General features: G+C 44.2%; 1 pseudogene; it reads right to left on the bottom strand.

The window, feature by feature from the left end:
- Nucleotides 1-1,711: 1,711 nt before the first annotated feature.
- LOC138564657 (5S ribosomal RNA) lies at nt 1,712-1,830 on the bottom strand (annotated as a pseudogene).
- Between the last annotated feature and the right edge of the window lie 23,137 nt (nt 1,831-24,967).

Raw genomic sequence — 24,967 nt, 5'->3', positions numbered from 1 at the left:
AGTGTGGCGCTGGTTAGAGAGAGGCGTCTGTGAAGTGGCTGTGAATAGGTACAAGGAGTGAGTGAAGTAGTGGTAGAGTAGAGGTAGAGGAGACGAGAGGTAGTGGTGGTTGTTGTAAGTGCAGGTGAGAGTAGTGGTAGTGGTGGCAGCAGAGAGGTAGTGGGAGTGAGAAGTGGTTGTAGGGAGCGGTAGTTGTAGTGGAATGTAGTCCATGACAGTAAGAAGAGAGAGGGAGAAGTAGACCTAGAAATAGAGAAGAAAGTGGTAGTAGAAACAGAGAGGAAGTGGTAGGAGTAGAAGAGTGGTAGTAGCAAGAAGTGGTAGTGTAGTATGATTAGCTATAGCAGAGACGAGGTAGTGGAGAAGAGATGAATCGGTAGAAGAGGAGAGAGGTAGTAGCGGGTGGAGTAGTAGTTTAGCAGGTGAAGGCAGTAGTTCTAAGTGGAGAAAGAGAAAAGTAGGAGGCGGAAAGAAGGTAACTAAATGTGCAGGTAGGAAGGCAGAGTGGAACATCGGAAGGACAGTATCTTGGAGGGAAGGAAATCAGTGTAGAGACACCAGCATAGAAGGGTAAGGTGAGACTGGGCATGTGTGGTGAGAGACTAAAACCGCATGAGTGAAGGCACCATTCGCAAACTTCCCTAGGATACTGAGGGAAGGGACAGCTAGAAGATCAATAGGGAGTCAGACAGCCTGCGCCTTAGGGAATCCACCTTGAGTCCAAGAGAGAATACAGACAATAAGCGTTACCGAGCCGTAGTACGGCCACTTTGGCTAGTGTGGCGGTAGCCCAAAGGCGAAGAGAGAGCAAGGGACGGCCCTAGAGACAAAAAGCCCCTTTTGTCCTACAGTTCAGCCATTCAATCTCAACCCACAATAATTGTAAACACCCTTGAAGGGGTTGGAGTGATTTTTAGTGATGCCCATGACATAAGCCATAACCCTAGTCATTTTGTTGTCAATTGGTGTTGTGCGTCTGTGGTGCAAATTGGAGGCGGGAAAATCTTTAGTTTTTTATTGTGTTCATGGTTTTACAAGAAACCTTACACATTTATATATAGAAAAGGACATACAAATATAGAAACATATAATATTTCCATATACAATTACCCATAGTCTTCATATACATAACCACATTCATTTATAATACATACATAAAAGTGATAAAAAAAATAAGTCTGATTCAAGTCCAAAATCAAAGTGACATGTTTTCCTAGTAAAATCGTATTCCAAAAATGATCTTCACTATATAATCTAAAGAATTTTAACAAATGTATTAAAATATTTATACCTAATTTTGAGAGTCTGTGGACACATTGTTAGGAAGTGTTTTAAAGTCTCGATCGAGCCCTTGACCTTAAAGTATATCAATATTTCTTTTAGGCTCGATCCAGTCCCATTCTAGCCCCCTCTACCTCAGTGGCTAAAAGATGTAAACAAAATCTTTAAAACCTTTTCCTCCATATTGGACAAGGGAACTTTTGAATGTATAATTCAGATTCAAACAGGGGTTTCACTATTGAAAGCATATCTTGATAAAATACATATTTCTCATTTGCCTCTCTGGCTATTAAGTAGTCCTGCTCCCAAATAGCTTTTTTTTAATTTTGTGTGGCGCCATATCCATGGTCTCACTGGACCTCTCCATGCCTTGTAACAAAGTCATAATTCTTAACAGAGGTCGAGAAGCAATAAGAAATATTTATTTTTTAGCCTATAGCACCTGGTATTCCCAGCCAGTGTCCCATCCAGGTACTAACTAGGCCCAACACTGCTTAGCTTCCAAGATCAGATGAGATCGGGCGCATTCAGTGTGGTGTGGCCGTACAAATATTATTATTCATTATTATACTTAATTCAGAAAATAGAGAGTTCTCGGGACGCAACCTGACCTTCCTTCAAAAGGATATGACTTTCCTCTTCAACCGTGCTATTATTGATATTGACGAATTATAGAAACGGGACACAATTTGGCAGAACTAAAACTCTGCAGCAAATCAGCCCCTCAAGAGATTGCCAATCACCTCCAAAGGTAGTAGAAAGCACATCTGTATCATGAAAGTAGGGCGGGAATGACCTTTGCTCTGTAATAATTAAATACTAGTAAAAAGGAACATTTGCCATATTTATTATTCACCCGCTTCATTTGTGCTATATAAATTAAGCATTTCCTTTTAATATAATCAAAATGCTCATTTTTTGCCTATTGTAAATGGAGAAATCTAAATATACATATTGTTCAACCAAATCCAGTTCCAGCCCTTTGATTTTCCACATAAAAGGATTTTCCTCCTTCCATTCTCACATATAATCTTAGTTTTTTGAACATTTATAGCTGGTTCCTCTGCCTCCATAAATGGACTCAGGGAATCTAGTGAATGCTGTAGACCAATCAATGTTTAATCGAGTGTTAACAGGTCATCTGCGTATGCAAGTCATTGTTATGTTACTGTTTCCTTGTAGTGTGCACTGCCACACAAATATCCTGGCATTAAGGACAGGGCAACTGTCGAAAGCAATTGCGTAAAAGCACATCTATCCTATTTCAGAAAAAGGAAAGTCTTCAGCAGTTTACGGAATTTGATATCTTCTGTCATCCTTAGGGATGATGGAAGAGTATTCCATAAAGAGGGGTCTGATGAAAACGCCCTGCCCCTACTGTTTTTTTATAAATTTGTGTAACAAAGAGGAGGCCTGAATTTGCTGAGCGAAGGGTTCTAGCTGAAGTGTAGGGAATAATCTCTTTCTGAAGAAACAGCACACCCTGATTATGCAAGCCTCGATAGGTCAGGCGAAGTGCCTTGAATTTAATCTTGTTTTCAACAGGGAGTCAATGAAGCTGAAGTGAAATAGGAGTAACATGTTTAGGAGTAACATGTTTAGGAAGACCAGCAACTACACGGGCTGCAGAATTTTGAAGAATTTGGAGCCTCTTCATGTATTTGGGCTTAGCCTGTAAAGTGGCAATACAATAGACCAGAATTCCTGGGACTGCAGAAGCAACTTCCGGACCTCTCAAGGAGTATGGTAGAAAAGGCATCACCTTTTTTAGCACTTTAAGTTTAAAGTAGCCAGCGCTGCATCTTGCATTGACTTGCAAATCAGGTGAGAACGTACCTGAGATTTTGACACCAAGGATTTTTACTGAATATATAGGAATAGGGAAAGTACCCAAATTGGGGGGGGCCAAAATTACAGGGTCCATAGAAAGTGTGCTCTTGGTGGGCCAATAACCAGGACTTTGGTTTTTTTGCCATTGAGCTTTAGCCTTTTGTGATTCATCCATTCGCCTATGGCCGCAAGACAGGCCTTCAGACAGGCTGCCAATTCCTGCAAGTTCTGATCCACTCTAAGGATCAGTTGGGTATCATATGCATAGGAATAGAATCTGCTGCCATGCGAATGGATTAGGCTAGCAAGAGGCCGGGGATGTTTGTTTGTTTATTTATTTAGTATGGCGCACAAAACCCAGGGGTAACAGGGCGCAACAGAAAACAGGAAGGTAAGATTACATGAAAACTTAGTTACAGGATAAGGCACACATGGATAAGAAGCATAGCATTACATTGCGTGGAATGTACATATATACATATAGTTAATAAATTGCTAACATATTTACATATTTAATGCTTTGCATAGAAGCAGTCAGGTTGAACAATGGCATGGGCGTGTGAGAGGGCAAGGTTAGTCATGGGGAGCATTGGACCGTAGCCAGGTGAGGGTGTTTCGCCTGAAGTTGTAGTAGGATTGGTCTGTCCTGATGTTGAGAGGGAGGGCGTTCCAGTGTTGGGCTGCCAAGACAGGGAAGCTACTGCTGCCGGTTTTCTTTTGTCTGAATTTGGTACCTGCAGGCAGTAAGAGTTAATCAATCTGGTGGGGCGGGTGGAGGTTTTTTTTGCTATTCTGGCTGCGAGATAGGAGGCGGCTGCATTGTTTAAGCATTTAGTGAGTGATGCCGTTTTGAGAGAGATGCGGTCGCAGATTTTGAGCCATTTGTGTTCTCTCCTTTTGTTGGAGATGTGTTCCTTGGAAGGTAGGTTAAGGGCTGTTCTGAGTACGTTATTTTGTAGTGTCTGTAGTTTGTCGGTTATGTATTTGTTGGCTCCTAGGTACATGGCATTACAATAGTCAAGTCTGGAGAGTATTGGGGCATTGGCGATGATGATGATGCAGCTAGCTTGGGTGAGGAAAGCTCTGCTTGCCCCGATTAGCTTGCATGTGTAGGGGGTAGAGGATACTAGTGAGTTAACTTGTTTTTTTAGTCACATGGCTGCATCTAGGTGAAAGCCTAACGTTTTCACAGTTTTGGCCACTGTGATGGTGTTGCCATCAATGTTGAAAGCCTTATAGTTGGAGCTGAGTTTTTTTAGATTGGTGTTGGATCCGAGGAGCAGGATTCCGGTTTTCTCATCATTCAGGCATAAGCCGTGTGTGGCCATCCATGCCTGAAAGATAAGATCTATTTTGTTTACCAAGGCCGTATCTGAATCGAAGTTGCCCGAAAGGGGTATGAGGATCTGGGTGTCATCTGCATAGTTAGTATATGAGACACCCAGTCTGTCCAACTTGTCAAATAGGGGCTTGGTAAAGATGTTGTAGAGGGTGGGGGAGATGCAGGAGCCCTGGGGTACCCCGCAGATTATTTTGATGGGGTCTGCTGAGGCTAGAGTGGAGAAGACCCTCATAGTTCGATTGTCCAAAAATGATTGGATCCAGGCTATGGCCTCTTTCGAGAAGTGGGCAGCCCAGGCCAGGTGTTCGCACAGGACTGGGTGATCCACCAGGTCGAAAGCTGCCGACAGGTCGAGGAGGAGTAGCATGGCGGTGTTACCTTTGTCGTTAATCTAGTTTTAAGATCGATTAGGGCTGTCTCAGTACCGTGCTGTGGTCTGAAACCTGATTGGCGGGCACCTAGTAGGTATGCTACTCTGTCTATTATCTTTAACAGGAACGGCACTGTGGTGATGGGCCTGTAATTGGTGGGAATAGCAGGGTCTAGGGTTTGCTTCTTGAGGAGAGGCAGGACCCAGGATTCTTTGAGGTTGCTTGGTATGGTGTTGGAAGAGAAGGATGCGTTGATTAGTTTGGTTATAAAGGGAGCTAGGTCCCTGGCAGCATCCTTGATTATCTGGGGAGGGCAGTTGTCGACTTTGCAGTTGGATGGTTTAAGTGCGGCTATAACTCTTTGTTTCTGGGATAGATATTTTGGTGAACCTGAAGAGATTCAGGCCTGGTGGGTTGGTTATTTTAGCATGGTTACTGGGAGATGATTCATTAGTGGTGAGGGAGTCTTTTTCTTTTTGTGCGATTTTAGTTTGGAGAGTTTTGATTTTATTAGTTAGGGCGTTTTGGACGCTGGTGCACCATACTTTGTCCTTAATTATGTTTTCTGGTGGGGGCATGGGGGATTCTAGTTCCCTAAGTATTTCAAATAGTTCCCTGATGATGTAGCTAGATTTTTCGATTCTTTCATTGAAGAGGTTCTTTTTTGTGAGTAGGATTTCTTTTTTGTAGTTATTCACAAAATGTTTAAGTTGTGATTTGTTCTCTTCTGTAGGGGAATTGAGCCATTGAGATTCTAGTTTCCTTCTACGCATTCTAAGTTATTTCAGATGGGGGGTGAACCAGGCGTTCAGGTGGGCTTGTTGTTTGCTCTTTTGCAGTTTAAGAGGGGCAATGATGTCTAGTCCTTTCTTTATGGCATTGTTGTAGCTTTCTACTATACACTCTGGATTTAGGTTGTCGGGAAGAACATTGAGGGTTGGCAGTAGTAGTGGTAGGAGGTTGTCAGGGTTATATTTATTTTGCTCTAGTGGGCAGTGTTGGTGCCATGATTTTTTTTTTTTTGTTGACATGTGAAGTCAATGAGGTGATGGTCTGTCCAGTGTTGGGGAGAGGTTTTGGTGATGAAGGTGTCGCAGTTCAGGGTGGCGATCCAGTCCAAGGTCCTACCTTTATTGTGGGTAAGGGTAAGCACTCTTTGGATTAGGCTGTTTTCATCTAGCATGTTGGCTATAGCTTGTGCTGGTTTGTCATCGGGGTCATTTAACCCAAGGTTCAAGTCGCCTAGCAATAATATTTGGGAGGTGTCTTTTATGTTGGCTAGGAGGCTGGATAGGTCTGCCTCGAATGAGCAAATGGGGCCAGGTGGCCTATATATCAGATAAATGGTTAAGGTGCGGCAGTTGGAGATAGGCAATTTGGCTGTGAGGAGCTTGCAAGATTTGAGAGGTGCTTGAGGCAGTGATCTTAGCTCGAGGTTTGTTTTAGCTATGATGGCCAGGCCACCACCTCTGTTGTTGGGCCTGTCCATTCTGATTATTTGGTAGTTTTCTGGGATGGCTATTGAAAGTGCTGGGCCTGCTGCTTCGTGCAGCCATGATTCGGATATTGCTAGGAGGTCGAGGTTGTTTGTGGATAAGGTGTCTGCTATTTCTGTGGCATGGGCCACTAGCGATCTAGCGTTGATCAAGGCTCTGGATATGGTGGTAGTGTTGGGTGTGTCCTGGATTGTTATAGGGATAAGTTTGGGTTGGATGGAGTTATAGCAGGGTGTAGTTTGGTTAGGGCAGGTTTTAGGGTGTTGTGAGGTGGGTCTCTTGTTATGGCAGATGGGCTCACAGAGGCAGGGTAGTCTGGCTCGAAGCCTGATGTTTCTTTCTGTGGTCGGACAAGGTGCATTTTCTGCAGGGTACTTAGTTATGGTGGCAGTATAAATGGCAAGGTGTAATAAAGGTATGAGGAGGTACAGTAGGGTGGCTGTTAAGCTCTTACTGAGGCACATTGTACGATTTTGATCTGGGATCAGCAACAGTAGTGTGGTGCGACTATTGTATAGCAGGGCTATTCTGGCTGCAGCGATAGTAGAAGAGTGCAGCGACTAGCATCAGGTAAGGTCTAGAGGCTAGTATAGGCAGGGCTAGTGTAGCAGCAGCAATAGTAGTCTGGTGCAACTAGAGTAAGGCAGCATCGGGTAAGACACAGCAATTGCTATAATGCAGGGCTAAAGTAGCAGCAGCAATAATAGTTTGGTGCAAACTAGAGTAAGGCAACATCAGGTAAGACACAGCAATTGGTATAATGCAGGGCTAAAGTAGCAGCAGCAATAATAGTTTGGTACAAACTAGAGTAAGGCAACATCAGGTAAAACACAGCAATTGGTATAATGCAGGGCTAAAGTAGCAGCAGCAATAATAGTTTGGTGCAAACTAGAGTAAGGCAACATCAGGTAAAACACAGCAATTGGTATAATGCAGGGCTAAAGCAGCAGCAGCAATAATAGTCTGGTGCAGCTAGTGTAGTGCAGGGCTGTTATGGCAGCAGTGGTAGAATGTTGCAGTGGCTAGCATCTAGTGTAGGCATGATATGCATAGCAGCTAGTGTTAGCATCATGCGAGGTGCATCAATTATCAAGGGACATGGCTGCATGTCAGCAGCCTTATCAATTTTGGCCATAGAGGTTTGCATACCCTCTGTGAGTTCTCTATTGCCTCTTGGCAGGCTCCAATGACCATCCAAGCTCAGCAATTACCACTCCTTCTTCCCATCCATTTGGGGAAACCACTGTTCCCCAGATCTGCATTTGGCCTCTGTTCTTCCAAGTTTGAGCCTCTTCTGCAGTCTTTCCTTGGATGTTCAGTCTCAGGTTTATTTCCCATCTTGTTCCTGATCCTTTCACTTCAGGTTTTTCGTACCTGATCACGTGATTCTTGGTATGCGCTCTGTTTCTTGTCTTGATATCCTGGACGTAACCATCTTCATCGGGGTAATCCTTTTCAGTTGCCCATATCAATGAGGCATCTCTCCCCATAAACTGTCCTCTGGTGTTGCACATTGCTACGTGTGACATACAGTGTGCTGTAGTGACATCAATCTCTACAGCCACAAAGATCTTGGACTTTCCCATGCTGTATGGTAGAAGTGCCCAGACGAAGCATTCTCCTTCAGCTTTTCTTCTTCCCACCTCCTTCATGTGTTGGTACCAAATGTTGTTTCCTAGGTGTGCTGTGCTATCCAGGTAGTCATTTAGTTCGTTGTTATCTTCGTCTGGGCTTCTCTTTATTCTTAGTGTCTTTTTGTAGTTAGCTATAACTATATCTCTAAATGTGTCTGTGCTACTTTTTCTTTCCGGAGGGTTCTCAGGCATGCTTGTCCATAGAGCCGGCTTCATTATCTGTATCGCTGTGGTGGGAGAAAGATTTGTGTTTCTCTTCCTCTCCTCTTGTATACTCTCCTAGAGCTCCTTTAACCACCACCTGTGTACCGTCTGTCCAATGTATGGCCGCGTTGTGGGCCTGGTGCTTGTTCCTTGTGTTGGAACTGGTGTGCTTGTCGTTACAGTCTCTGTGGTTCCATTTTTCAGTTCCTCATGCAGTTTCTTCGCTCTAGCTATAAATGGGAACAAATGGTCTATCCGCATTTGTGTCTTTGGAGTGAATTCTCTTGTAGCTGTCTCTGTCTTCTTGAGGGCTTTTGTTATATCTTCCTTAGTTGGTCTTTCACTTGATTCCTCTTGGTCACTTCGACTATTTTCTGGAACTGGTTGTTCGGTAGGCAGTCTCTTGATTTCTGTTGCCATCGTTCGAGGTTCTGTAGCCATTGACACTTGCCCTTGTTTGTGTGCATTCAGTGTGTGTGCGCGCATGTAGTGAGTGGTCAGTGCTATATTTTTATTCATTCCGCGCTGACCCTTTCTCCAGCTTTTCTCTTCATTCGTTACCTCAAGTGTGTATGAATCACTGCTAATTACATTCAATTTTAGTTTGGTGACTTTACCAACAGGTTTTCTTCAGACTGGAATGACTATATAGGGTCTAGATGCATTCGTGGGATTCATGTATACCTTATCCAGTGGGTGCACTGAAATTGGGATGCTTCGTCCACCAATGAAAAATGCAGTTCTGATTGTTAACGACAGAAAGACAATTATAATTACTATGCATATACACATGATTGATCTGTAAGACAGCTGGCAGCATTTCCTTCCAGGGAAGCGGGGGCGCCCCTCTGCTTGCGGGAGGACCAAGTTACTGTTCTGGGCCCCCATTTCAAACATGAGTCAATTGTCAGTGTTTATTTCTTTTCACTTACTCCGATCTTCAAAAGTTCTGTGTTGTAAAGTGTCAGGTGCTTTGAAGAGTCCCCCCTCTTGTGGGTGACGATTGTCTCTGGTTAGGTGAAATAGTTCTCCTACTAGACTATGGAAAAAGATTAGACTAACGCCGTTGGTGAATCACATTCATTATACATATTCACAATAGGTAAGTTCCCAATGCATTCCCCGAATCTGCTTCAGTCCTAAGGACATGCTGGAATCTGTTTAAAAATAAAAAATGCCAACAAATAAAAAATAAAACAAAACGGTGAAGTTCTCTTCTCTGCTCTTCTCGATCTTCACCACGGCGGAAAGATGAAGAACTGTGTCTCTGTCTCCTGGGTCTGTCCCTCAGCGGACGGTTTCACTGGAATCTCCTTAGGTACTCCCATTGAACATTGGACAGCTCCACCTGGATCATGATGCCATGGAGGAGTGTTCCCATGTGTGCAGTGTTAGCTGGATCTCTGAGGAAGGTGATGACGTCAACCTCTGCAGGCCTTCCCACCATTTCTGGATAGTCCGTGACTAGCCAGAACAGGACATTGTGTGCCAGCCGGCTGACCTCGGGTGACAGGGACATTTGTCCTGCTTTGCTGGGTTCTGGATCACAGGCCCTTCTTTTGACGTGAACAGTCTCTGCACTTTCCTGCCGCGTGGATTGCGACACGTAGTTTAGCTTGATCCACAGTTGGTTCAAGTGTTCAGTGTTTCTTGAATCTCTGATGTACGTAAGTGTATCCGTTGTTCTCCCGACTAGTCCAGGGCATTCCTCTATGATGCGAAAGAAGAGCGTTTACGTGAGTTCATCAGTCATCACTTGTGGTGGAAGCATTTGTGTCCTTTTCACTGTGTTCGGGCAACTCGGCGAAGGCTTCCGCGATGACAGTCAGCAGTTGCCAGATTACTTCCTTGTTAGCAGGATCTTGTATAAAGTCTGTGACACTGGTTACTCTCCCTACAAGTGATGGATGTGATATTACCACTAACTGGTAGTAAGTGAGTACATCCCATGTGAGATTTCTGCTGGGAGATGCCATAAATTCTGTAAAACAAAGTCTTAGTATTGGCGGTTCCAGGATACTGTGTTAAGCGCTCAGAGAAAAGTCTTGTCTCTAGTCTACCAGAGTCTTGGTTTTTCAACAATGCTTAAGTGTGGCTTGATTCAGAAGTTTGTTTTGGCTTAGAGGCGCATTTCTCTTCTTCACCCTGCAGCTGTGATGCACAGAGTGTCCATATTATTGTTCTTTATCACCTTTTTGCTTAGAGGAAATGTCTAGTTTAAAGCCACAATCTTCAAACAGAGTTCATTTATCTTGGCTTTGCTGCTCATGCGTCCTTTTTCTTCGTCATGGATCTCGTCTGCACGTGCTGAGGTTCTTCCCCGTTTTCTGTGGTTTCTTCGCAGTGAGGTGCAGTTTGAGGGGTCTCACCAATATAGGGTTTGTCATTTAGGAAAATCCATGCTCTCCTGCCCTGCAGTTTTACAGCTGACGGAGTGCAGTCCTCCACGATGAAAGGGGCAGTGAATCTTGGCTCGTCCCACCTTCTTCTTGTGTGATTTTTTTTTTTACCAACACAACGTCACCAGGGAAGATGAGAGGTGCACATAGACCTTGAACTGTGTCTTTTTCAGCACCTCCTGTTGTGTTTTGTGCTGTGCTGCACCCTTTTCGCCTTCGCTGCAGTTGGTCTGAAACAACAGAAAGACTTGATATCATGCAGTTCAGGTAGTCCTGCATTTCGGTTCCCAAGACCTCTCTGGTTGGCTGGGCATCACATCTAGCTCTATCTCATGGGGTAAGGGCGGTCCTCATTCTCCTTCCCGTAACAATCTTGTGCGGCGTAAGATGATGGTCGGAGCCTGGTTGGTTCCGAAGAGTATACAATGCCAGTGGAAGGCAGTGCAACCATCCCCTCTTTAGAGTAAGCTTCAACTTGGCTATCCTTTCCTTTAACAAGCCGTTAAGCCTCTCACAGATACCATTACCTTCTGGATGATACGCTGACGAGAACTTGTGCTTTATACCAAGCAGCAAGCTGATCTGTTCAAATACTGTTTATATTTGTTTTGAGGAACTGGTTAAGGCGGGGTTGTCCTGTCGCTGGTCCTCAGCGCCCTTGGTTGTGTTTCTGGATTGGCTTTTCAGGGTCGCACGAGAAAGTAACAGCGGAGTACTTGGTTCCTCAACTCCGCTTTGTTAAATGAAAGTTTTGTGTTGTTACATTGACTTGTTCCGAAGCGCCCACATTTTACCAAAAAGGATGACAAATGACTCCCTTCTTGGTGTTCAGAAACTCCACATCTTGTGGTTTTATTCTTTCAGTTTTAGAATAATCTGGTGCCCTATGTGATTACACGTGTTTCGATGACTTGCTCATCTTTTTCAAATCAGGGCTATTAGTATTCCAAATAAATTGCAAATACCAAACAAACAATATGATATTCCCATTTGACATTGCATGAGAACCATTAGTACATCATGTAAGAACATTCAAATAAAGGAATTTTTAAATAAAAGATGAAAATGGCCATTTTTGAGGGGGGGGGTAAAGGTTAGGAGTGTTCCGGGTTGAAGAGAAACAATTTAGAGAGAGAAAGTAAAAATAATAAAATAAAACACAAAAATAACAATGTTAGATCTTGTTGATTTTCTCAAAATAAACAAACAATAGTCATGAAATAGTTCATAGAAATCCTGTTTTTTTGTGGTATCAGGTTCGAGGTAAATCACCTTACCTAATTGTACTGCGTCGCACTAATACTCTTTGTGTCTTTTTCGGATAATATCATGGGTTGAATCCCAGATTCATCTAAAAAACCAAAGGAATTAATATCGGAATGAATTGTTCATCATCTTCTAAATCCGCCAAGTTTAACAAACATAAATGTCACACCCAGTGTTATCTTTTATAAGTACCGTGGATTTACATAAACCGTGCTTTGCTAACTCGTGCTCCTTTTTAACCATCGCTTACATAACAGAGAGATAGAAAAGAAATGTACGTGCTCTCCTGTATGTTCTCTCAATGGCTGTAGTAGCAAAAAATCGGGAAAGTTACATTTATACGCTCATGATTCATTCGTGGTTTCTTTGCACATTATTTTCGTGTTTGACTATCTTTTAAAGATTCACTTATTTGCTTTGGTAAAGGAAAACTCCACGTGGCACCGCGTGGGCGAGATGTGACCGACCCCTTAGTTTAAAGCCCCCCTTGCAAGCTTACCTTGACTGATAAGTCTCGTACCAAAATGTCCTCCTTCTCTCAGCGTCTCCGCCGGACTACTTCTAAACAACAAAGGTGTTGCCTAGCAACTGGCTCCTGCTCAGATGCTTGTTACGGCAGCCATGTTTGGTTGGGATAAACTTATTTTGCCCACATTGCACCTATGGTTCCAATGTGGTACGATCCTTGGAATAGATTCTATTCTTGTCATGATCACTGCTTCCAAGGAGCCAGGACCAGCCCAACGTCCTTGGAAGCAGGCCCCTAACCCTAATCCTAGGCACCAGCCGGTCCCCACAGGGACCTTTTGGACCTTGTCCTGGCGCCGGTGGCACCAGGCTCATCAGAATCATCGGTCCCGGCACTGGAAGCGCCGGGCTCATCATTGGTGTGAAAGTGCTTGGGTGGACTTACCTGCGGCAGACCATGCTGCTTACTTACCAGCCTCTTAGAAGCCCTCGGTGAACAGGGACTACTTTCTTACCTGGGTGGGGCAGCTCCACTCCCTGGATACAGCACTGGAACTCTTCTGGAAGCAGGAACTCTTTTCTTACCTAGGCGGGGCCGTGGAAGAAGACGCCTCATCACTCCAAGGCTATTTAAACCACACCCGATTGATGAAACATGCTTCGTTATTCTGCATCTGCAGCAGAACGCTCACCGAGTCTGTTCCAGCCTTTCTTCTTTTGATCCTGAACCTGCAAGAATTATACTTACCATTCCTGTACCCGAACAACATCAGCACCTGCAAAAGACCAGAAACAACAGGTTAGCAAGACGAACTTTACACGCAGTGCTTACTCACCTGATCCATCGGCAGCGGCCGTGTCTCACGCTGCACCTTCGCCTGCAAAGATCAACAGCATTGTTATACTTACCGGCACGCTGTGCATTCCGGATTCTTCACGCTGCATCTTCACCTGCAAAGACAACAGCATTGTTACACTTACCGGCACGCAGCGAATTCCGGATTTCTTCATTCTGCATCGTCGCCTGTAAAGACAAAGAAAGAGATATTAAGCAGGTACTTACTCACGCCCATCACGCTCGTCGCAATCAAACGCCTGCGAATACTCCGGCGTCTCTTCAACACGAACTAATCTGCAAGGAAAGAGACAGTTAGAGCGCTTGCCATACTTACGAATTTCCAGGCGCTTCACTGCCACGCATTAAAAGACTATAAAGACAAAAGGTGTCCAGAAACTTACCGGTCGTGCAGACAACGACGGTAACCATCCTCTGAAGTCAAGAGGCCAATGTTTCACCAGTGAAGGAACTGGCAACGGCACCCTGCACTAGACGCAGATGGAGAGCCCAGCATTCACCTATCTAAGGTGAGCACGTTGACCTGGGAGGGGGGCTCTACAGACAAGCTGGGAAGAGAGAGAGAGATAGGGACATTCAACAGCCCAGACCTTTAATCCCCATATTCTTTCACCTGCAGAAACCTCACCCTTTGAGTTCGACACACAGTGCGAAGAGGTTCGACCCCAGAAGCCAATCGAGTCCTGCACATCACTTTTCGAGTCACAGACACCTTCCTGCCAAGACCCGCGCCTCCGTGGGAATCAGGTGAGCGTTACAGAACGCAAAGCCCACCACAAAACTCCTACCCAGGCGCAATGGAAACCTCAGACACTGATCAACTAGCCCAGTTGCTTGGGGAATTAAGAGCAGAAGTACATGCAGCTCGTCAGGAAACGAACTCTCTAAAAAGAGAACTGATCATTTCCAAGGAGCGAACAGAGGACCTTGCTAGGCAGTTGTTACAAACGCAGGCAGGACAGACACCTTTGCCCGTTCCAGGAGGGAGTTATCCTTCTGCATCAGCTTCAAATCCAGTGCAAATCAATCTGCCCGGTAATGTGCCCTTGGCTCCGCCCGAACGCTTTTCTGGTGATCCAAAGAAATTCGCAGTGTTCATCAACCAGTGCCGCCTGCACTTCTTATGTCGACCAGCTGCATTCCCAACAGACCAGGCCAAGGTGGCTTTCGTGCTTTCTTATCTCAGTGGCAGCGCTGCAGATTGGTCGATCCCTTTAGTCACCCAGGATGATCCGGTTTTACATGATTTTCAGGCCTTCCAGTCCAGCATGGAGAAACTGTTCGCAAGACATGCACAAGGGCAGGCCTTGGACAATGAACTTCTCTCATTACGACAGGGTAATCAAGACCTCTTGACTTATATAGCCTCTTTCAATAGACTCATAGTGGAAACACAATGGCCCGAGGACAAGAGAATAACGCTTTTCTACAGAGGCCTGCGTGGAGAGCTCAAGGATGTGCTAGCGCAAGTTGTGAATCCTCCACAAGAATGTTCTGACTATATTGACTTAGTTGTCCAATTGGACCATAGACTACAGAACAGGAAGGCAGATCGTTCCAGATTTGATACCCGAGTGTTTTCTAAACCACAGACCTCGAATAAGGGAGCTGACACTGTGGAACCCATGCAAATAGGGGGCATGAAAGGACCTTTAACCCAGAAAGAGCGAGAAAGAAGAAGGCAGCTGCAATTATGCCTCTATTGCGGAAACTCAGGACACTTTCTTCGGGACTGTCCAGTGAAACCAGCTAAGAAGACTGTAGGAGCCGCGGATACCTGTACCACAAATTCTGAGCAGGGAAACGACCTCGCCCGACAAGAGTAGAGGTCCTCTTGCCGAGCGTTAAGATCTGTCCCGTGACCTCGCATTTCGTGATACCCATGGTCCTCATTAGTCCTGAACGTCCGGATCGTTTGCATGCAATTGAAGCTTACATTGACAGCGGAGCAATCGGTAACTATGTGGACCGTGAAATGGTATCAAGGATGAATCTACCCCTTGTCCCTAAGGCAGTAAAAGACGTCATCACTACTGTGGATGGCACGTAGATAGCCTCCGGACCAGTAACGCATGCCACCCAAGAAGTGACGCTAGTGAGTCAAGATGGACACCGGGAGAGAATCGTGTTCGATGTAATCAAGGCCCCTCAGTTCCAGATCATTCTGGGAATCCCTTGGTTAGAGAAGCACAATCCTCAGATCGATTGGCGAGCAAAGACGGTTCAGTTTCCAGAGTGTTTTACCACTTGTTATCCTCGGCCTGATGTTTCACTGGCGGCGGTCTCTTCTGAGGAGGTTCCCAAATTACCTCCCGAATACCAAGAATTCCAAGACGTCTTCCGGAACGATCAAGCTAACACCCTGCCTCCTCATAGGTCTTACGACTGTCAAATAGATCTGATACCCGGAACAACTCCTCCTTGCAGCAGGATCTATGCCCTCACCGAGCCAGAGAACCTTCACCTCAGACAGTACCTGGACCAATACCTAGCTAACGGGTTTATCCGTCCTTCAAAATCTCCAGCTTCATCGGCTTTGTTCTGCGTTCCGAAAAAGGAAGGAGACCTTAGGACTTGCATAGATTACCGCGCCCTGAATCAGATCACTGTTAAAAACAGATACCCGTTACCTTTGATCCCTGAACTCCTGGACCAAGTGAAAGATGCATGTATATACACAAAGCTGGATCTCAGAGGAGCCTACCACTTGGTACGGATAAAAGAGGGCGATGAATGGAAAACGGCCTTCCGCACCAAGTACGGGCTATTCGAATATCAAGTGATGCCCTTTGGACTGTGTAATGCTCCTGCTGCTTTCCAATATTTTATGAACGATGTCCTTAGAGAACTCATAGACGTGTGTGGTGTTGTCTACATTGACGACATCCTCGTCTATTCATCATCTGAAGAAGAACATCAGAGACACGTTAAAAAGGTTCTCGAGAGATTGCGTCAACATAATCTTTTTGCTAAGCTTGAGAAATGCGTTTTCAACGTAACAGAAGTCGAGTTCCTGGGATTCATATTGTCACCTAACGGAGTCCATATGGATTCAAAGAAAGTTGATGCAATTATCAAGTGGCCATCACCAACCTCTGTAAAAGGAGTTCAAAGCATGTTAGGATTCGCTAACTTTTACAGCAGATTAATTCCTGAATTTTCTCGGATAGTCCAGCCCATCACCGCTCTGTTGAAAAAGAACAAACGTTTTGAGTGGTCTTCTGAAGCAGAACAAGCTTTTCAAGACTTAAAAGCTAAATTCATTTCTGCACCTGTTTTAAAACATCCTCGCCCAGAACTTCCTTACATCATGGAAACGGATGCTTCTAGTCTTGCTATGGGGGCAGTGTTATCACAAAGAGATCCGGTCACACACCAACTACATCCTGTTGCCTTTTGGTCCCGCAAGTTTTCGCCTCCCGAGATCAACTATTCAATTACAGACAAGGAACTTTTGGCCATCAGATCGGCCTTTAAAGCCTGGTGGCATTATCTTCTAGGAGCCAGACACACAGTCACCGTAATGACTGACCACCGCAATTTACAATATCTAAAGACAGCCAAAGCTCAGTCTTCCAGACAGCTTCGCTGGGTTCTGTTTCTAGCAGAATTTGACTTTATAATTACTTATCGACCAGGCAGTAAGAACGGAAAAGCGGATGCCCTCTCCCGGATGGGAGTAGATGAATATTTGATCAATCCAGATCCAATACCCATAATCCCAGAACAAAGGATTTTGGGTTGGTCAGCACTCAATCTTTTGAAGACATCAAGACCACGGTTAAATCACTCCTAACTCCGGCCGATTTGCAGGACTGGCAATTAAAGGGAAAAGAATTCTCAGTAGATCAAGACCTACCATATTTCCGAGGACGATTGCACTTGCCCTGTGAGAAACTACAAAAACAAGTAATCTCCTGTTATCACGATTCTCTAATGGAGGGGCACCCTGGCATTACCAAAACCATGGAAAAGATTAAAAGACATTTCTGGTGGCCATCGTGGAAAAAGGATATTAGAGACTTTGTAATCTCCTGCGGTGTGTGTGCCCAGAATAAAAGTCAAAAGCTGAAACCAGCCGGCCTATTACAGCCACTTGACATCCCTCCCTGTCCATGGCATACCCTGTCCATGGATTTTATCACGGATTTACCTCCATGCTTGGGGTATACTACCATCTTAGTAGTCGTGGATCTATTCTCCAAGATGGCTCACTTCATACCCCTGAAGGGTCTACCTTCAGCCTCAGTATTGGCCCGAGAATTCTTGGCAAACATCGTTCGCTTACACGGTTTTCCTTCGGTTTTAGTCTCCGATAGGAGAAGTCAATTCATCTCCCACTTCTGGCGCAGCTGCTGTTGTCTAGCCCAAGTTGATGTAAGACTTTCGACCAGTCACCATCCCCAAACTGACGGACAAACCGAAAGGACAAATCAGACACTAGAACAATATCTACGTTGCATGCTCCAACAAACAGAAAACCCCTCGAAGGACATTCTTTGGATCGCTGAATACGCTTACAACAATTCGACTCATTCTGGAACCGGGAAGACTCCTTTTTTCCTATTATACGGACACCATCCTAGAACCTCCAACCTGGATCCTCCCCAAGAAATTGAAGCACCTGCTGTGGATCACTTGCATTCGGAGATCACCTGTGCTTTTAAGGAAGCCACTGCCCATCTGCAAAGAGCTAAAGCTCAATTCAAAAAGGCAGCCGATCGGCACCGTAAAGAGGCCCCTCACTACGCTGTAGGAGATCAGGTCTGGTTATCCACTAAGCACCTGCCTTTAAGAGGACCCCGCACCTTCATCCCGAGATACCTTGGACCCTACCTCATATCTGCCATAATTAACCCAGTGGCTGTCAAATTGGAATTACCTACGCATATGAAAATACATCCAGTATTCCATGTCTCCTTATTAAAACCAGTACAACCAGAAACCCGATTGACTGAACTCCCAGAACCCGTTTTGGTAGACGGAGAACTCGAATTCGAAGTAAAGAACATCCTAGACTCCAAAATCTCCACATCTAAATTATACTATCTGGTTGATTGGAAAGGATACGGTCCCCTGGAAAGGTCTTGGGAACCCTCAGAACATGTCCACGCACCTTGTCTGGTCAAGAGATTCCATCTGAATCACCCCGACAAGCCAAAGCCCCCGGAGAAGACACGCTTATGAGGGGCCTTAAGGGGGGGTACTGTCATGATCACTGCTTCCAAGGAGCCAGGACCAGCCCAACGTCCTTGGAAGCAGGCCCCTAATCCTAGGCACCAGCCGGTCCCCACAGGGACCTTTTGGACCTTGTCCTGGCGCCGGTGGCACCAGGCTCATCAGAATCATCGGTCCCGGCACTGGAAGCGCCGGGCTCATCATTGGTGTCAAAGTGCTTGGGTGGACTTACCTGCGGCAGACCATGCTGCTTACTTACCAGCCTCTTAGAAGCCCTCGGTGAACAGGGACTACGTTCTTACCTGGGTGGGGCAGCTCCACTCCCTGGATACAGCACTGGAACTCTTCTGGAAGCAGGAACTCTTTTCTTACCTAGGCGGGGCCGTGGAAGAAGATGCCTCATCACTCCAAGGCTATTTAAACCACACCCGATTGATAAAACATGCTTCGCGTTATTCTGCATCTGCAGCAGAACGCTCACCGAGTCTGTTCCAGCCTTTCTTCTTTTGATCCTGAACCTGCAAGAATTATACTTACCATTCCTGTACCCGAGCAACATCAGCACCTGCAAAAGACCAGAAACAACAGGTTAGCAAGACGAACTTTACACGCAGTGCTTACTCACCTGATCCATCGGCAGCGGCCGTGTCTCACGCTGCACCTTCGCCTGCAAAGATCAACAGCATTGTTATACTTACTGGCACGCTGTGCATTCCGGATTCTTCACGCTGCATCTTCACCTGCAAAGACAACAGCATTGTTACACTTACCGGCACGCGGCGAATTCCGGATTTCTTCATTCTGCATCGTCGCCTGTAAAGACAAAGAAAGAGACATTAAGCAGGTACTTACTCACGCCCATCACGCTCGTCGCAATCAAACGCCTGTGAATACTCCGGCGTCTCTTCAACACGAACTAATCTGCAAGGAAAGAGACAGTTAGAGCGCTTGCCATACTTACGAATTTCCAGGCGCTTCACTGCCACGCATTATAAGACTATAAAGACAAAAGGTGTCCAGAAACTTACCAGTCGTGCAGACAACGACGGTAACCATCCTCTGAAGTCAAGAGGCCAATGTTTCACCAGTGAAGGAACTGGCAACGGCACCCTGCACTAGACGCAGATGGAGAGCCCAGCATTCACCTATCTAAGGTGAGCACGTTGACCTGGGAGGGGGGCTCTACAGACAAGCTGGGAAGAGAGAGAGAGAGAGAGAGAGAGAGAGAGAGATAGGGACATTCAACAACCCAGACCTTTAATCCCCATATTCTTTCACCTGCAGAAACCTCACCCTTCGAGTTCGACACACAGTGCGAAGAGGTTCGACCCCAGAAGCCAATCGAGTCCTGCACATCACTTTTCAAGTCACAGACACCTTCCTGCCAAGACCCGCGCCTCCGTGGGAATCAGGTGAGCATTACAATTCTTGACAGTAAATATTACGATGCGTTATATTAGATCTCTGATATTTAAACTGGATGACTCCCTTATAATTTAAATTTAAATTCTATGTCGATTTTGCATTCTTAAAATATCGTAAATTATTGACAACGTGTTCCCTAACATATTGGATTAGTAATATCTTGGGATATCTGCTTTAAAAGATTCCTGGTGCTAAATACGTACGTCGCGTTACCTGTGGTCCTTCCTCAATTACTAATTTGGCGGCCATGTGATGGGCAACTAAGGCGTATGGTCTTAAATAATGTGTTGTCGTTCCTAGTGCCTATTAAGTCTGATTCCGATGTCCAATTGCTGTGTTGGTTGTCAGACCTTCTGTATCAATGTGTAAGCACTTCTCTTACTACTTGTGAATCTCACCTGATACCATACATCCCTTTTCATGTCAAATCTGGATTTTGGCAATTATGTACTGTTAAATTACAAGCAAAATATACACTGAATCTATTTACATATAAACATTCCCTTTATGCTTACTTTTCATTCTAATTACTTAAATGATGGCATTTTACATTTGCACAATTTCACATTATTATTTCGTACTCATTTTAAGGCCCAAAAAATTGAGGCCTTTCCATTTTTTCCACAAATGAAAAATTTGTTGGTTGTTTTCATAACTCATTGTGAGAAAAGAGACCCTTAGTTCACAAAAAAGAGGCCATCTCATTATCTGAGTTAAGGCTTTTCTCCACAGCTCGGAATTTACAAATGCGTTTCGCTTCTTGTTGCCTAAGTTTTAATTCTTGGTCTCCGTCTCTTGGGCCTAAGGTCACTTTTATGAGACCAACAAATCTGAGCGATTTCTTATCATCCATCTGGTGCCTGTTCTGCCAATGCTGGGCTAATGGTACGTTCGTTTCTTGGCTTCCAATGGTTAAGTGTTCCCGTATTCTTATCCTGAGTTCCCTAATAGTGCTACCAATATATATATCTCCACAATGGCAAATGATAGCATATACCACATATTTCGTCTTGCAGTTAATGTAGTCTTCAATTTTTTGCGTGATTCCATGTTTGTCTTTAAAGGTTGTTGAGTTGTCCAATGCATACTTGCACATTGTGCAGGTCCCACACTTACGAAACCCTTTAGGGAGTGCTGGAAGCCATGTTGCTGTATTGTCATTTTTCACCTCTGGAAGGAGGGATGGACTCAAAAAGTTTTTAATTGTTCTCGCACGTTTGTAAATCATGGTTGGATTATCATCAATGTATTTCTTCACACTAGGGTCCAATTGGAGTAAATGCCAATTCTTCTTTAGAATTTTCCTGAGGACTGTATTATCAGCACAATAAGTAGTAATAAAGCTTATTTTCTCTTCTTTGGCCGGTTTTTTGTTGATGGTTACACTACTTTCTCTGTCTAGTTTAATCGCTTTCTCCTGTGCTTTCGCTATCGTTTTCTTGCCATATCCTCTCGCTTTGAATCTCTGTGTAAGCAATTTGCATTCGTCTTTGAAGGTTGATTGTTCAGTACAGTTTCTACGGTCTCTGATAAATTCTCCTTTTGGTATGTTTCTAATCACAGAATTGTAATGGCAGCTGGTAGCATATAATGTTGTTAGCCTCTGTGCTCTTCCTAAAGGTTTTTGTTTTAACTGAGTTATCTGAGACATAGATGTTCAAGTCTAAGAAATTGATTTCTTTTCCACTTATGTTGCCAGTAAATTCAATCTCCATTTCGTTATTGTTCGCTCTCTTCCTGAAATTTTCAAGTCCTTCTTCCTCCCCTTTCCAAATGAGTAAAACATTGTCTATGTAGCTTGTCCATAGTACCACATTCGATTCATAAGACTCATCTGTATAAATGTGTTTATCTTCGTACATTGCCATTGTCAGGTTAGCAAGTGCCGGGGCATACTTGATCCCATCGCCACACCTCTGGTTTGCCTATAGAAATTTCCATTGAATATAAAGACATTATTTTGTAATGTTAGTAGTAACATTTCTTTTAGCATGCTCACCGATTGATAATTCGATGCTGTTTCCTTCGCAAAAATATAGTCTACAGTTTCTATGGCAGTATCGTGTCTAATGGATGTGTACAGGGATCTCACATCCCACGTGGCTAATAAGTAGTCCTCCTGCCATTTTATTGTAGCTAGTTTAATTGCCGACATTGTGTCTCTTAGATAAGATTTGGTTTTGATTGAAAGGGGTCTCAAAATATCAATGTATTGTGCCATGTTCATAGTGGCCCAACCTATTCCGCTTATTATTGGTCTCCCCTCCGGGATCCTATCATATTCCTTGTGGATCTTAGGTAAAAAGTATATTGTTGGTAAGGTTGGTTGCTTAATATCCAAAAAATGGCTGTCCGTGTCTATGCCAGGTCATAATTGCATCCTTTAAATCCGATTGTATCTCCAATTTGGGATTGGATTTCAGTTTAGAATAACAAAATGGTGTTTTTAAGTGGTTCATGGCCATCTCTATGTAATCTTCCCGTTGCATTACTACTATCTTTCCACCTTTATCTGCTCCTTTGATAACCAGGTTGTTGTCTTTTTTTAAAATCATAAAGAGCTTTTCTTTCCATAGTTGTCAAATTGTCATATGTCTGTTTGTGTTCCTTATTGGTTTTGAACTTGGTATCAGTGTGATCATTGAGGTCTTTAGCAACAGCTGTATACAAAGTGTCCACTAGGGTGTCCGGCATTAGTTGTGGAGTAAATTTAGATTTGAGTTTCATTTCTTTGGCTGTGAGACCAGTTTGTCTTATTTGGAGTTTTTGAAGAGTCTCGTGAATCTGTCTCTCACCTGTTTCTTGTAGAGATCTTAATAAATGTATGTTTGTTAGGTCTTCAATTGTGAGGGTACTTATTTCTACTGGTGGTTCCTTGGTACGATGTGCTGAGATTTGTGTGTCAAAGTATTTTTTCAATTTGAGCTTCTTTACAAATTTCAATAAATCTATGTGAGCTTCAGTATCTTCAAAGTTTGTGGATGGTGCAAATATAAATCCTTTATTTAGTAGTGAGATCTCCTCCGATTTCAATTGGTTATTTGATATGTTTAATACTAAGTCATTTATATTTTCCGTTTTGCGGCTTCCCTCGCCCCTGCTCTCGTGAGGTGCCTGGAGTCCTCTAGGGTATCTGGATTTCCTGTGTCTACCACTCCCACGTTTCCCCTTCCTCCTGTAGGCGGTGGTTGTTGCGTTGTCTGTTGTGGTAGTAAAAAACGTACCTGCTTTTGATAATTGTCTGTTGCCTTTCTTATACCTTTTAATTTGGTTCAAAAAGCCTTGCCCTCCAGTTGTTTTGGTTGTGTCCTCGGATTCTTTATCTTGGTCCCCTTCTGAGTCGCCAGGTGAGGTATTTGGGGTACTTTCTTGTGATGTTGGTTTTGTGAGTTGTCTGTACTTGTCTTGAAAGGTGTATACTTTATCGTCCTCATAATCTCTGTTATCTCTGAAGAATGTTCTCATTTTCCTTAATTTTATCTCATCTTGATATTCCTTTAAGATCTCAAACATTTTTTGATAATTTTTCTCTTTCGTTACTTCCAACACTTTTGCTTCCTTAATCTCCTTCTTAATCATTTCTATTTGTTCTGTTATCCTTTTATGTTCCCTTGAGGCATGTTCTATTAAGAGTTCTAGCATGGTGTTCGAAGTTTGGTTCAGGTTTTGCTCCCATGTTTCTCTTCAACCTGGAACACTACTACCCTTTACCCCCCCCCCCTCAAAAATGGCCTTTTTCATCTTAATTTAAAAATTCCTTTATTTGAATGTTCTTACATGATGTACTAATGGTTCTCATGCAATGTCAAATGGGAATATCATATTGTTTGTTTGGTATTTGCAATTTATTTGGAATACTAATAGCCCTGATTTGAAAAAGATGAGCAAGTCACCGAAACACGTGTAATCACATAGGGCACCAGATTATTCTAAAACTGAAAGAATAAAATCACAAGATGTGGAGTTTCTTAACACCAAGAAGGGAGTCATTTGTCATCCTTTTTGGTAAAATGTGGGCGCTTGGAAACAAGTCAATGTAACACAAAACTTTTTGTTCAAATACTGTTTTAACAAGGTGAGCCCCGTTATCTGACCTCCATCTAGGGAACACTTCCCTCACCAGGAAATTAGCAGCACAGGTTGAGTCTGGGTATGTACAGGGACCTGCTTCTATCCATCTGGAGAATGGACACACCACTACAATTAAGTACCTGTACCCGTTTCACACTTGAATCATGTCGACATAATCGATATGTAAGTGCTGAAAAGGCCCATTTGGCCGGGGGATGACTCCTCTCACTACTTTTAATCTGTGCCCAGCGGAGAATTGCTGGCAGATTATGCAGTTCACCATAAAGAATGCAACATGCTCCGCTAAATTCGGTGTAAACCAGTCTTCTGCAAGCGTTGCAGCGAGATTTTCTTTTGACATGCGAAAAGGGTAATGTAATTGCTCCAATGCTATCTTTAGTAGGGCTACAGGTATTACTGGTTTACTCGTGCTGTCTTGCCGCCACAAACCGTCAGAGGGGTTTAAAGAACACCCGCGACGCCTCCACAGATTCTTCTCATCCTGAGGTGCCTGCCCTTGTAGCTCCATTTGTTGGGTCTGCCCCATATTTCTATAGGCTTCTGGTGTGGCTCTCGCTACCATCATACGCTCATGGGTGTGTGCCACTTCTACTTCCATGATCGTTTCACTCTTGGATGCCATGTGGTTGGCTTCCGTGTCTGCTGCATGGTTTCCACGTGACACGAAATCTGTTCCTTTGGTGTGGGCGGCGTATTTCACGACCGCTACGCCCACTGGGAGCTGTAGTGCCTTCATCAGCCTGTCCAATAAGGCTGCATGTTGCATTGGTGTGCCGTCTGCTCGGAGCTAGTCCCTCCTTTTCCAGCGTGCTAGTCCTGCGGGCACTGTTGACATCACATAGGCGGAGTCACTGTACACCGTTACTTCCTGGTCTGCATGATTCCCAATGGCAAGTACCAACGCCAATAGTTCTGCAGCTTGTGCTGAATAGTGAGATGGTATTCGTGCACTGACGAGTACTTGGAACTCCCCATTCGCTATGTGTTTTACCACGGCCATGCCTGTGTATCTTTGTCAGTCTTCTTGGTCGATTCTTGAACCGTCAATGAACACAATCCCTCCACTTGCCAGGGCATTTTCCTTTACCCGGGGGATTTCATCATAGAATTCCTCATAGTTTGCAC

Source organism: Ambystoma mexicanum, chromosome 1q (genome assembly GCF_040938575.1).
Source record: "Ambystoma mexicanum isolate Mex_15411 chromosome 1q, UKY_AmexF1_1, whole genome shotgun sequence".
Taxonomy (NCBI): domain Eukaryota; kingdom Metazoa; phylum Chordata; class Amphibia; order Caudata; family Ambystomatidae; genus Ambystoma; species Ambystoma mexicanum.
This window is presented reverse-complemented; position numbering and strand designations above follow the sequence as displayed.